Source organism: Sphaerodactylus townsendi, linkage group LG11 (assembly GCF_021028975.2).
Source record: "Sphaerodactylus townsendi isolate TG3544 linkage group LG11, MPM_Stown_v2.3, whole genome shotgun sequence".
Taxonomy (NCBI): domain Eukaryota; kingdom Metazoa; phylum Chordata; class Lepidosauria; order Squamata; family Sphaerodactylidae; genus Sphaerodactylus; species Sphaerodactylus townsendi.
Genome location: NC_059435.1, coordinates 51,979,042 through 51,993,235, shown reverse-complemented (window position 1 = coordinate 51,993,235; position 14,194 = coordinate 51,979,042). Strand labels below are relative to the sequence as shown.

General features: G+C 39.4%; 1 protein-coding gene across 3 annotated transcripts in view; it reads left to right on the top strand.

Annotated features, from left to right (window-relative positions):
• CDK14 (cyclin dependent kinase 14) overlaps positions 1–13,860 on the top strand; it is a 297,405-nt gene extending 283,545 nt beyond the window's left edge. For all 3 annotated transcript variants that reach the window (XM_048510771.1, XM_048510773.1, XM_048510772.1), the window contains one exon: positions 9,768–13,860. The gene's annotated coding sequence lies outside the window, so the exon portion shown is untranslated. The remainder of the gene's footprint in view (positions 1–9,767) is intronic.
• The last annotated feature ends 334 nt before the right edge of the window (positions 13,861–14,194 follow it).

Genomic DNA, 14,194 nt, shown 5'->3' with positions numbered 1-14,194 from the left:
ACCAGTGCAAGGAGAGATGTAGAACATGCTTATCTGAACATTGCCTAGTCCTGAGCAACATGCTCCAATTGTTCAGCCTCCTCAGCTGTGACAAAAGTAGCTTACAGCCTTTTTTCCTGGCTTTTCTCGTTTCTGTTTTTTAAAAATCGTAGCCCAAACTGTCAGTAATGCCATTGGTGTGATCTTGTGGTGGCTCCAACTCACCAAGGCCATTGTCTTAGAGGGAGAACAGCGATATATGAGATTTACAAACGAAAATGGGCCCCATATTGCAGGTTGAGGCTCAAGGTTAGTCCTTGTTCTGAAACTCTTTTAGGCGACTATTCTGAAGAATTATTTGATGTGATGTATGTATGGCAGAGTTTCTGCCAGTGGCAACCAGAAGAAAGTTTGAGAAGACTGGGTCTTTTGTCATTTACAATTTGCGGCACAGCTGTGTGTTTCACAGTGAGGTTTTCTTGTGGCTTTCCGTTCAAAAGGGAAGTCCCTGCTACAAAGCTTCTCTGGAGGGGAGTAGCCAATCCGCCATTTTTTTCCACCTGCTGCTTGCTTCTTTGCTTGTTTCCATGGAACCCCCTTTTGGCCTCTTTTTTTAGTTTCTCATCTTTGGCCTAGCATTATTTTACTCAATTAAAGATAGATCTTTAATGCCAGTGCATAAGAAATGCTCTTCATTTAATGTAATTGTAGAAGTGGTAGAGCTGCTGGCCACCCATTTGTTTCCATTTTGTTTGTTTGCTGACTTCTTTTGGTGGTTTGGGGGGTGGGGGTTATAACTTCTGTGTTTCTTCGCTGGCATGAACCTGTGTTGCAGTGATAGACTTTTAGATTTGTTTAAAAAAATAAAAGAAGCCCTTTCACTACACCCTTATTATGAAGGCTGGGGTGGGGTGGGGGTCATACTTTTCCCAGTTTTAGAAACCATAGGGAGCAAGGAAAACATGTGCAATCAAGAATCTGACCCAAAGGTAATGTACCCTTGCTTTGGAGCAAACCACAGTGCACAAATGGCCTATATCGCCCAGGCAATTTTGTTATGCCCTTGTTTAACTGGGTGTTCACCAATTTCTGTTTTAAGGTCTTGAAATAGTTTATGAAGCTTTTTAGTAAACACAACCCCAACAGCAAAGAAAACAACATAGCTGACTTTTCTCCTTAATATACCTGTCCCTTCAGCCTGTCCTACTGGAACACCTTAGATTCACTTTTTCCCTCTCCCTTTTCCCTGTGGGAAAGAAAACTCTCCATAGTATGCTAGCTCTAACTATTAGGGGAGGAAAGTCCAAGGTGCACCAATGCCCTGTCCTTAATAAAGAAAATAATAGAATATCTGAATAATATTTTATATCGCTTACCTACCCACATTAAATTCAGTAGTATTCCGTTTTTCAGTCTTTCATTTAAAAAAAAAAAAAGGAGCCCTGCATGTTATATCCAGGTTTTTAAAGGAATATGGGGAATTGGAGAAAACCAAAAGTGAATCTGTGGAAGGATAAAATTAAAGTCAATCAAACTGTCTGTTGTCACTTCCTGTTAAACCCTCTTTTTAAAAAAATGGTATTTGGTAAAACTTGAAAAAAATACAGATATTGTTTAGCCACGGAGCTGAATAGCCACAGTAGAATGGCCATTATCATCCATTACTGCTTCCATTAACTCCGTTTCTCTGCTAACATTAGTCCAGCGAAGACGTAGCTAATAAGCAGCTGTCCACAATGATCCTGACCTGAGGAAAAATTGCGGTGTTGAGCTAACCCCACTGTATATTTTACTGATCACAATAGCATTTAAATCCAGACAGAAGACAAGGTGTGTGTCACCAAGTGTTTGAGGCAGGAAGAAAACTTGTGTATAGTACATCTGTTTTGTGGTTTGTTGTTTATATCGTCTTATATACACATACTAGTGTGCTAATTCAGAAAAAAATATACCTATAATTTATGTGCATATGCATGTGTCTTGGGGAGAGGAGGAGGAGAAGTGAAATTTATGAGAGGCTGGCCAAGTTTAATTTGTGTCTGCTTGTATTTAGCACTTAAGGCTTCTTACATTCAGTTTGCTCAGAAGCGTGATGAAGTGCTTCATGCTTCTGCCTCAAATCAGAAATGCATGAAGTGCAGCTGCAGAGATAATACATTCTCCCCAAAGGCTTTGGCTGAGCAAATTAGGTGTCAATGGGGTGCCTGCGCAGGCAGTACTCTCTCTAATTAGTCTCTTGAGCCTGGTTGGTGGCGGGAATAAGATGATCTAATCAATTGGTCTGTGTCTGATGGTACGTGTAGAAATCCTACCAGGCAGCACTGTCTCCCACAGGTCACTCACCTGCACAGCAGGATTGCTCATTTTCATTTTTCATCTCTTACATCACATGATGCTGACAGTTGGTTTTAAGAAAATTGAATTAAAAAAGGAAAGAAAATCTGGTTCATAGGGCATGTGGGTCAGCAGGAAGTTGCATTATGGGTATTGGTGATCCAGTTCATTAACATGTATTGCAAAAGACCTGCAGGAAGTTATTCTCCAAATGCCTGATCTTGTCAATAACGGAATTGGGTTTTGGTTTTTTTAATCATTGTTCCAGAAAATGTGGTCTCTGTTAAGTTGGGAAAGTACACTTGTCCAGCACAGGAGAGAGAATTATGTCCGTACCTATTATTATTCGCAGTATTTAATTGGAAGGAGAATATCACATGCTGGGAAATGTGGCGTCCTCTTCGTTATCTCTTTGCCTTTTTAAAATTTAAAATGTGATTGGGGGAATCAGCCGTCTAAAGTGGTACTAAGCCAGCTGCATTGTAAATAGCACTGAGCCTTGAATGTGTTCAGCATGCTAAGACACAGTGGGGAGCTCTGCCCCACCCTATTTCTACAAATGTAAGCCCAAATTAACTGTACTTTAGGAGAGCCACAGTGTTTACAAAAAGAAGCAAGCTCTCCCCAATTTAATTGAAAAAGATGGTGGAAACTTCAGGACATAATGTCCCTAACTATGCTATCAATTGGAATTGATAGCAATGCTATCAATTGGAAGTGATATTTAATACCAAAAGCTTTTGTTGCCTTTCCCTTTAGACTAACAGCTACATTATTTTAGAGTTGTTTGGCCTCTCTCTCGATCTCTCTCTCTTTTTTTGGGAACTGTCCTCGGTTTGTTGGGAAAGAGACTTTACATGACACAAAGTTTCTATACATGAACGAAAGCATGCTTTCATTGACTCTCCAGATTTATAGATGTATTGAAAACATGCTTCTCATCTGATTTCCATCAAGATGTTGTGCGAATCAAACCTGCTTTACACCTGCATTTTAATATTTAAGGCCCTCTGTAACTTCAAAGGGATTTGGACAGTCTATACAAAGGGGCCTTCCCTTTGTCTTGGGAAACCAGAAGTTGTAAATAGTCTATTTTTTCCATGCTTGGTTTTATAAACAAAGCTTTAATCAGAGACCATAAACATGAGACTCTTGGATTACCTGATCAGAAACAAAATTTAACCGGGAGTTTTCCAAAATAGCTAGATTTGAGACTCTTGGATTGCCTGATCAGAAACAAAATTTAACTGGGAGTTTTCCAAAATAGCTAGATTTAAGTCCAGTAGCGTCTTAGAAGGAAACAAGATGGGGGGGGGGGAGCATTTAAGAGTCAAAACTTCCTTTATCACAAGAGTTTTGACTCTCAAAAGCTTATATACCCAATATCTTGTTGGTCTCTGTTCCATATGGACCCTGTATCTTTTTTTAAAAAAAAAATCAAGTATCAAACAAGCTACAGCTGTGGCACTCATGCTGCCATTCACAGTTACTATAAAAAAATCAAAACAGCCAAAAACTACTGTACACCACCCTACCAAACACACATATACAACACACATATACATGAGTCGTGCACAGCCATTAGCCGGGGGGTTGTTGTCCGACATTCCATTCCGTAGGCTAGTGATGGCGAACCTTTTCGAGACCCAGTGCCCAAATTGCAACCCAAAACCGCAAGTGCCAATACGGCAATTTAACCTGAATACTGAGGTTTTCGTTTAGAAAAAACTGTTTGCTCTGAGGTCCGCGTTACTCAGGAGTAAGCTTGGTGAAGCAACCATGCAACGCTTCGAAAGGGTGAATCACGACCCTAGGATGGTTTACTCAGAAGCAAGCCCCATTGCCAGCAACCGAGCTTACTGCCAGGTAAAGGATTGTGCCCAGGCCAGCCTAGATGTGTGTGTGGGGGGGGGGGGTGATTTTCCGCCTCCCCACATGATGAACTCTGGGCGCGCGTGCCCACAGAGAGGGCTCTGAGTGCCACCTCTGGCACCTGTGCCATAGGTTCGCCACGACTGCCTTAGGCAATTATATATAAGGATAACCTTTTAACTTACCAGAGTACCCTTGAGCTTGGAGGGCTGTCTTCCCACCACAGTTTGAAAGCCATTGTGTATCTGCAGAGGAAAAGGGCTTCTCAGCAGAAGGCACAGCAGATCAGGAGACTGATTGAGATTGCCAAGGCACCCACAAAAGGGCTCACTGGCTGTGGGGAAAGGAGACTAAAACCACTACTGATCCACTGTGGCTAGTTTGCATTTTTCCTGGGTGGCTGCCGTGGTGGTGGTGACCTCTATGGTAAGCTTGCTGTCCTTCCAGCTGGGACGAGAACTTGGAGACTACGTGGAGAAAGGGGGAGGGATGAGAACAGGCCCTTTATTTCCATCCATGGCACAAAGTCTGCAGCTCAGGAAGACTCATAGCTTACCCATCTTCCAGTCCCTCCAACAGTTTCGACGAGATAATCACTAGCCAACCACAAGTACTATTGGGCAGTGACCTTGCCCACTTTTTGGAACATTGGGGATGAGCCACAGGTAGTATGTCAAAGGGCCACTTGTGCCTCCTAAGCCACTGAGTAAATAACACTGAGGTAAAGATTGTACTGCAGTGTCCAGTGGTGCTGTGAAAAGACATTAAATCTCTGTGAGACTTCTGTTTAGATCCCATCTTCATTTCCTTCTCTCAGGCGCTTGGCATATCTGGTTCTATTGGCAATGCTTAATAATCACATGTTCTGGTGATGCACAATTACAGTTCATTGTAAGAATCCAGATTTATTTGCACTGTTGCCTTTGAAAGAAGGAAGAGGCAGTGCTTACCCATAGAAATCGAGAGAAAGCAAGTTGCATACATTACACAGCCAAAAGTACAATTATTAGCTGCACTGTGTGTGCCTAAAAATTCATGTGACTGGTAATTCATATGAAAACCAACTTTAGTGTGAAATTAGGAATGTCTTATTAGTTAATGCTTCAGAATCACTGTTAAAAAAAGCAGTTGGCCATTCAGATATACAGATAAGATGGTGGTGGTATGCTTGGTGAATGGGTGCCATGAAGCATTTGCTGGCCATCCTTTCCTCTGTGTTGAATCATCACTTTCCTCCTCATCATTCCCTTGGCCTCTGTGATGCAAGGATCACTTCCAGGTAAAACTGGATACTCCAGCACCATTATTTACAGATTTTAGCCCCACTGAAATTTCTGATGGGCGCTCTTAGAAGTTTCCATAACTTGTTTATTATCTGATAATTTCAACAATTACTGGTTTTAAGTAATCTTGAACTAATCATTCTTTGTTGTTTCGTTAGTCCGTTGCATCAAGAGTTTCTTTTTTAACCATTGTACCATATATTTATTCTAGTGATCCCATTATTCCACCAAAACATTCAGTATGATGTTTACGAGGTTACCTCATTACCCTCACAATGGTCCTGCGATAAATTATATATAAGGCAAAACTGCATGGGTGACCCATAATTAGGATTTCTCATAGTAGGGCTTCCCCTACCCAATCTACTTGCACATTAAAGTGGGAGGGGACTATGAAAGAAAATCCATATTAGTTTAGAGAATAAGGATATATGTTTCATGATTGAGTGAGTATTTAAACCTGTGTTTTGTACATTACTGTATCTCAAGCTAAATAGCGCGCCTTCAGAATTTGTGTTCTATATGCTGAAAATTAAATGATAGTTTTTGTATCTAATCAGTATTGGGACACACTGAAATGTGCATCTTCATATCCATGAGCATGCTAGTAGCGTGTAAAGATTTATTGTTATTGTAGGACAGGTTAACTTTCTTATGCTACACATTCACCTTACCTGCAGATTTCTTATGCCATAAATTCCAAGAAGCCTGAGATCTGTTTTTCCCGCTCTTTGTTAAGACAGTTGAAACCATATTCTGGCAAGAATTAGCAGACCAAGATGGCAAAATTAAGCCAATATGCAAATAGCCATCTGACTGTAAAGGTGGGATTATTTTTTCTGCCATCCATTCTTACAAATGCCACAGCACTGAATGGTTATCACTGTTAATAGTAAGCTATGGGTGGTGACATTGGATAGCATAGAGTATTTTTTCAAGATAAATAGTTTTGTAGCCAAAGCAATTTCGTCATCAATGCTTCCCCCCCCCCCTCATTTTTTGATATCTCGCAATACCAACTGTTGTTTATTTACTTGTAAATAAATTATTGGGTTTTTGAAGCATTTTGGCATTGCTTTTTAAGTTTGCATTACATTTTCTTTCTTTACTAAAAAAAACTATGCCTAGATGTTTCCAAAGTTATATTTGCTTGAGTTTCATGGTGAGAAGTTTGGGTGTGTGTGTGTGTGTTAAACATTTAATTTACTATATAAATATTTGAGGGACTCTTTTCCTCACTTTTCCTATTTATTTATTTATTATTTATTTATTTATTTATTTTTCAAATTTATATCCTGCCCAACCCCCGAAGGGCTCTGGGCGGCGGACAACACAAAATTCAAATACAATAAGCATAAAAACAATATATAAATTAATCACTAAATAACATATTTAAAATGCAGCAAATTAATACATGATAAATTAATACATTTAATGCAAGTGGTTTGCGCCTGTACACATAGTGTACTTTGCCTGTATAATTTGTTATTTATAATAATCCTTTATTAACTTTCTAACTGATCATCTACTTCTGTGAACAAAAAACCTGGGAAGTTGTAACCAAACATCATATGAAGCTGAAATTATGCTTTTGTTCCATAGAGTAAGACTGTATTTGACAAAGAGCTCCAACAAGCGCACAAGCATTACAAAATCAGCCATGATAATTTATTTTAGCGCATATAAAAGAATCAAGAGAATGTCTCCATATTTTCCACATGGTAACCTAACTGGTATTCATTCATTGTCCAGCTTCAACTATTAACTGGCTTTTGAAGCAGATGGGTTTACTCTTAACCTTGTCCACATCCAAAATCATTTTGCCAGACTGGAAAGGTGTAGATCCCATCTGTCTTTCATCTATACCATAATCTATTTAGAACTCGTAGGGGTTTCAGATCATATTTAGCCATTTCCTCCTGTTTCTTCCATTTTCTCATGACATTTTCTTTCTTATCTGCTTCAAGAGTCGAATTGTTGTAACTAAAAAGTGGAGAGGTCACCTGGAATGACAGAAATGCAGAGCTTAGAAACCATAACAAGTAAAAATTGTATTCTCCAATTTGGCTTGATGCTGTAGTTCGATCCTGAGCTTTGAGGTGCAATCTGCATGACATGTTAAGAGTTTGTCTCCTGCTGTTATGCTAAAATATGCTTGAGTTCAAAGCTGTCAGCATCCAGTTTGATTTAACTACATTTTTAATAATATCAATAACATTCCGGTTTCAATAAATATTTTATGTGTGCACCTTAGAGCCATGCTAATATTGAATTTCCCTTTACCATTATATTCAAATACATAATTGTACCTACAGTTCAAACTTTCCTTCTGCTATAGCTTGATATTTAAATAAATAAAACATAAACCCTATGTTTCTGTGCCCACACATGACAGTGTATCCTTAGCTGCCTCATACTGAGATCATCCTGGGGATGTTTGTGTGTGTCATCAAGTCACAGCTGTCTTTTGGCAACCCCATAAGGTTTTCAGGGCAAGAGACATTCAGAGGTGGTTTGCCATTTCTTGCTTCTATGTGGACTGAGAGAGTGTGCAGAGAACTGGGGCTGGTCATGGTCACTCAACAGACTTCATGTGGAGGAATGGAGAATCAAACCGGTTCTCTAGGTTAGAGTCAATCCACTGCTCTTAACCACTTGAGTGCTGGTGTTTGGTGATACCCAGTCAATAAAACAAGTTGCTGGGAATATAAGCTGTTTCCTATATACTTTTATAATTCTTACTTTTGCATACTTTGCATTGTGTTAACTGAAACACCGTCTAACGCTGATTTGAGTTTGTTCTGGAGTTCTTTGCATTTCTCCCTTACAGTCACACCCAACAATTCAAATGTATTTCCATATTACTATTCTTCCAGATCTACACATGGGTTTACTTTCATAATTTAAATTGAAAATGCATAATCAAAATAAGGGTTATTTTCTTGCCAACATGGGAATTTCCTCTTGTCATCTCACACTACTTGCTTGAGCGATGAATACAAAGCTTCCCTATATATCTTCAAATGACTAGTTAAGTTAGAAAGCTTTGGAAAGGAGGTTCATGACAGAACAGGGAAAAAGCTACAAGGTTTCATGTTGGAAATGTGGATATTACATGAACTAATAGGAGCAGCACTGGCATAGTGGTTAAGAGCAGGTGCACTCTAATCTGGAGAACTGGGTTTGATTTCCCGCTCTGCCACGAGCTGTGGAGGCTGATCTGGGGAACTAGATTAGCCTGTGCACTCCAACACATGCCAGCTCCGTGACCTCAGTGGCATAATGCCAACGTGACACCCTGGGTGCCACCGAGGCAGGGGCGTGACAGGGATAGCAGCGCCGCAGCAGGGGCACAGGGCGAGCGAATGCCTTGGGCGCAGTTCCCCCTCACTCCGCCCCAGGTGACCTTGAGCAAGTCACAGATCTTTAGAGCTCTCTCAGCCCACCTACCTCGCAGGGTGTTTGTTATTGGGGGGGGGGGGGAGATTGTAAGCCCCTTTGAGTCTCCTTGCAGGAGAGAAGGGGGGGAGTATAAATCCAAACTCTTCTTCTTCTAATAAGCTCTAAGCAGGATTTGGACATATTGGGGTATGTAGTTTCCTGAGAATTGTAGCAGCCTAAGACAGAAGATAGAAACCAGACAATGGCCCCTTCTGCACATGCAGAATGTGCACTATCAATCCACTTTCCATTCACCTTGAAGCTGGATTTTACTATGCGGAATAGCAAAACCATTGTGAAAGCACTTTCAAACAATTGTGAAAGTGGATTGAAGGTTCTTTAATGTGTGGAAGGGGTCTCAATTGGTATTTTGCACTGAATTTCACTTCCCACTGCAGATTTCCCAAATGCCATTGCACAGGATCCCCTATCTGCCAGAAACAGCATCTCAGGATCCATGAAGTGCATTGAGAGTGTGGAAGCAGGAGAGTTCCAATCTACCGCTGGAGAATTTAGTCTGAATCCAACCTGCAATTGTCTGAATTAAGACAGATCTTGCAGCAAATTGAGGAAATGTATTCATTTTAAAGATTTAGGCCTTCTTTCAGTTTATACCATTACCTCTGACGGCTGCCTTTGGATGACGATTTGGAGAGACTGGAACCACGTGCAGAAGGAGATGCAAGCCTTATGTGTTTTGCCTGTCGCTCACTGGATCTGAATCTATGTGTATTTACCTTAAACAGAATGAAAATAAGACAGAATGAGAATGGCATGATTTAACCACCATTGAAACCTTTAAACTATGAACTGTTGCAATTCACAGTCCTTATTGTAATTTCTGCTGTTTCCTTACAGGAATGAAGACCGTCGGGTTATTGGAGAGGAACAGAATAGAACAAGAGAACAAACACTATCAAGACAGTCTGGTGCTGCTTCTCTTTTCCAATGGTAGATTTCAGTCACAAGAAAAAATGATACTGGAAGACACCCCCCGCCCCCCGCAATTTGTTTAAAACCTTGCACGCATTTGAGTACTTGTGATTTCCAAGCTTTCCATGAAGATTAAGCTTTTGCTTAGTGGCACATCGCATGTTCTTCCCTTTCATTCTTTTGAGTTTGATTTCATTTGGATTTTCTACTACAGCACAACATCCTTGTACAGGTTTTTCTGCTTTCACCAGTGATGTCTTAAACACATTAAGATACAAATTTGGTGTTTGCACTTCTTGGTAATGTCTGTACATAGAGGGCCAGCCGTGGCAAAAACCAGTTTTATGTGTTCGAGAGGTTCCCCATATTTTCTAATTTGTCTGAAGGATATATTAAAATGAAACAAAAAGTTTTCGAGGTGATAGTGGCACAATCAGTATCTTGTAACCGTGCCCTTGTATTACCACTTGGAAATTATACTGTTCCTTTCCTTAACCCTTGGCAATAAGTACATCTTAGATGGAAACTTTGAATTTGAGTACTCTGCTTCCAAAGCAGATTTCAGGCATACTGAACGCAGATTTGAAGAGAGACCTACAATGATGGGACAGGGTGGGGGTGGAGGTGGGAGAATAAATATAATACTACTAAATCAAACAGTCTTGGCCCTTTTTGGCAAGAGACTTTTGCAGCATTTGTGATTCTTGGTTCAATTTTTTTCTTTTCCCCCATGTAGTTTAGTTAAAAATATTTTTGAGAAGGAAAATAGAGAATATGATGAAGAAGTGAGTTTACATTAGAATAAGCACTATGGTGTAGAAACTTTAGTTGCTGAATGAGCCATTTCGGGGGAGGACTAGTTTTGTTGAGTCATCCAAATTCCAAATATTTGCTCTTCCAAACCAAAGCATCTTTCAGATTATTTTTCTAAGATGATCCAAGCTGATTGGGAAAAGCCTTTCACTACCATATCTTAAGATCAGTTGTTCAAACTCTTTAAAAATAAATGCTGTTATAAAATTTTTAAGCAGCTGGCTAATAATGTTCCTTGGTTTTTTTCAGAGGGAAATAGGAAGTCTATGGGAATTGGAAGGATTATGGCTGCTAGCCCCTGCCAAACATCATGGTGCAAATACAAAAACTAAATTGGATGGGATAATTTCATGATAGAAAGGGGGATTTCTCTGTCATTATATTCAACACAGGAGCTACCCAGCCTCCCTAGGATATCAGCTGCCTAAAAGCCATTTAATTTTGTTACACATTGAATGCATTGTTAGGAAGTGAAGATGATAGGGCTTGTTGTATAGTTTCTTGCCTAAGCTTCTGGCATCATACTATTTGGAACTGGAATAAATAAATAATTGGCCAATTTATTCTCCAGAAGCCTTGTTTATAGGGAATAATGGTAAATATTCTGTTCATTCATCCATTGTAAACAGAAATTGTTCTAAGTCACTACATAGAAATTAAAATGCTTAGGTAAATACAGCTTCCAAAATGATGCCTCAGCATCTCAACTTTATTTGCTACTTTTTACAAATTCTGTATCACTAAATCTACTTCCATATTTCAAACATAACACAAATGCCTTAACTACTATTTGCTTTGAGTTTTTGTATGCAGACGTTTGTATGTGATCTGCCATATCAGTTTAGAAATATCTAGATGTTTCAGGATAAGGTTTACTCTTCCCCCCCAAAAATCATGGTGTTTGCAAAAAATGTTAGGAATTTTTGAGCATGGAGCGAGGGTGTCACTTAGGAAAATGAGGGTATATTATGAGATGTAAATCTTCTTTGGCAGCTAAAGGAGGGAGGTAAACAATTACACTCCTTGTTGAAGGATTTGATAGTTTGGTGTAGAGAATTGTTCCTCTGAAGTGCTCCCTTCCGTAGACTAAATATCTTGCACCAAACTATCCACAATAATTCAGAAGTTCAGTGCTGCTGCTTAGGATTTGAGTGGGTGCACATTATGTCTGTTTTTCAATACTCCCTGTTTAAAAAATCGCCGTTAAAGCCTTTGAATTTAATATTCAAAATCTGTACATCAATTCCTTCCCAACCATTTCATAAAAGTGCTTTTGGAGTGATACCCTAAGTATTAGAAATTAAGAAAATCCATACCATTTTCAAAGAAGGATCAATTATCAGCTTCCCTTCCTGAATCTTTCTTATAGAATCTCTGGATTTTCAATTCTGAAGATAATTTCTCTCTGTGTACCTTCACATAAATCATTCCAAGTACATAAGGGGAATACACTAGCATTAAGGCATGGTGAGCCCAAAAATGTCACATATTTTTTCCACTGGTAAATTATTAGTGTGTAAGTAGACTGCTATGTCAGAATAACTTGATTTTAAGAAAAATTGTTTCATTAGGCTGGAAAGGTAGTGTGGGGAATCCAGTGTTTTATGGCTACCCAAAGTCCACAGCTGCATATAATGACTATATAAAGATCTTGAAATATTTCCCAGCATTCTGGATTTTTCTAAATGATTAGTTTTCCTGCCTGTTTCCCATATGTAATACCTGAATCTGTTCAGATTCTTTCTAGATGTCAACAAGAGAAAATTCCTTTTTCCAGGTACTTGAAAGGAACAATTCACGTTTTCATTTTCTCAGTCAATTACTGTGGTCTGATTCATGTTACTGAAATAAAGCATTACTGCATTATTGCTTTCCCATGGCTGGATCCCATACCTTTCCAGTAACATGAATCATAAATTACTTTGGATCTTATTAGTCCTACATAATCTGCTTATTCCACATCATTCTATCCTTCAAATGTTATTAGAATGGTAGAAGAACAGGGTCAGGGAGAAAGCAGCAACAATGCTGTTCTGGTAGCACAGGAATTGGGTCAGTGTGGTTGGTTGGTACTAAAGGTGAGAGAGTTTTCCTGTTCTTAAGCAGTTCCCTTAAAGATTCCCTTAAAGACAGATGTGATGCTGTCAGAAGAGACAGCTGTCAATGAAAGGTAAGATAGGTCCTACTCACTGGAGAAAATGGAGGGGGAAGCTGGGAAGATAGAAATTACTTTTATAGATAGTTCCCACAAACCAAACTAACAAGGCAGTTTGCTTCCACTGTTGCTTCCTTTAAAGGGGACCCTAAGAATACACAAAGCACCTCCGCCTTGTACAATATTATTCACACTTCTTCTCTACTTAGCACCCTCAAAACTATTTTGTCGAAGCACAGAAAATTCTGATTCTCAGTGACGAGAGCTTTGGGAGGGGAAGTCTTCCTTTCATCAACATATAGGAGAAATTTTATGAAGAGATCTCCTAGTGCAGGGGTAGGGAACCTGCGGCTCTCCAGATGTTCAGGAACTACAATTCCCATCAGCCTCTGTCAGCATGGCCATAAGTTATAAAAAATCCCTCTCAGCAGCGTGGTGAGGGCAACAGACCTTGAGTGTCTTCATTCTATGCTGTGCCCAATTGAATGTGTGATAGATATAAGAGTATGTTCCATTTTTTAAAAAGTCTGTGAATATTATTGGTTTGTAACCTATTATAGTAAATGGCAATGATCCTGTACAGAATGACATTTCATATGAATAGAATTATGTTCTGTTATTCACCATAAACACAGCCTCCTCTCTTGGCATAAATATATGGAGGTAATTGTATATGCTGTTGCCTTGTAATATTCTTAAAAGCAGAAAATCAAATGCACTAAAAATTCCCTAATCCTTTTCTTCCCTTCCCTTCAAAAACTGCACTTCTGCAGTACTGCATACAAAAATCTTCCCTTGCTGGGATTCTTTATATGAGGCACAAAAAAGGTTCTCTTTTTAACAGGGGTTTGGTACTCAAAAACAATGTTAATATAAAATATGTATACATATAGCCACACACTTTAGAATGACAGCTTAGTACAGTATAGTTAAGTGTTACCTTGTTTGTTTCCACTTGTAATTTGTCTGTATTATGAAAGGTGTAATGGTTTGTCAGGTGTAACTGTTTTCATGTAATATGATATTGAATAAAATGTAACAGGATTGCTATTCTCCTTGGTGGTTTTTCTGTACAGCTAGGCATATATTTCAGAATTTTAAATGTTTGGGGAAGATTTAATGAGAGGCATTGGTTTCAATCAGGTGCAGCATTTCTGTGGGTGCCGACGTCTGCCCAAAAAGCTCAACTTTATTGGCTTCTGCAGCAATCTGAAATCCATACACACACCCCCCCCCCCCGGTCAATCCTGTTCCAGGAAGTGATGGGGGTTAGAAAGAAGATGCTGCTACAGGAGGGGGGGGGGGGGACACACGTTATACCCCATGAGCAGTTGGGCTGCACTGGATCAAACATTTAAGATATTTCAGCTGTTTCCATTGGCCT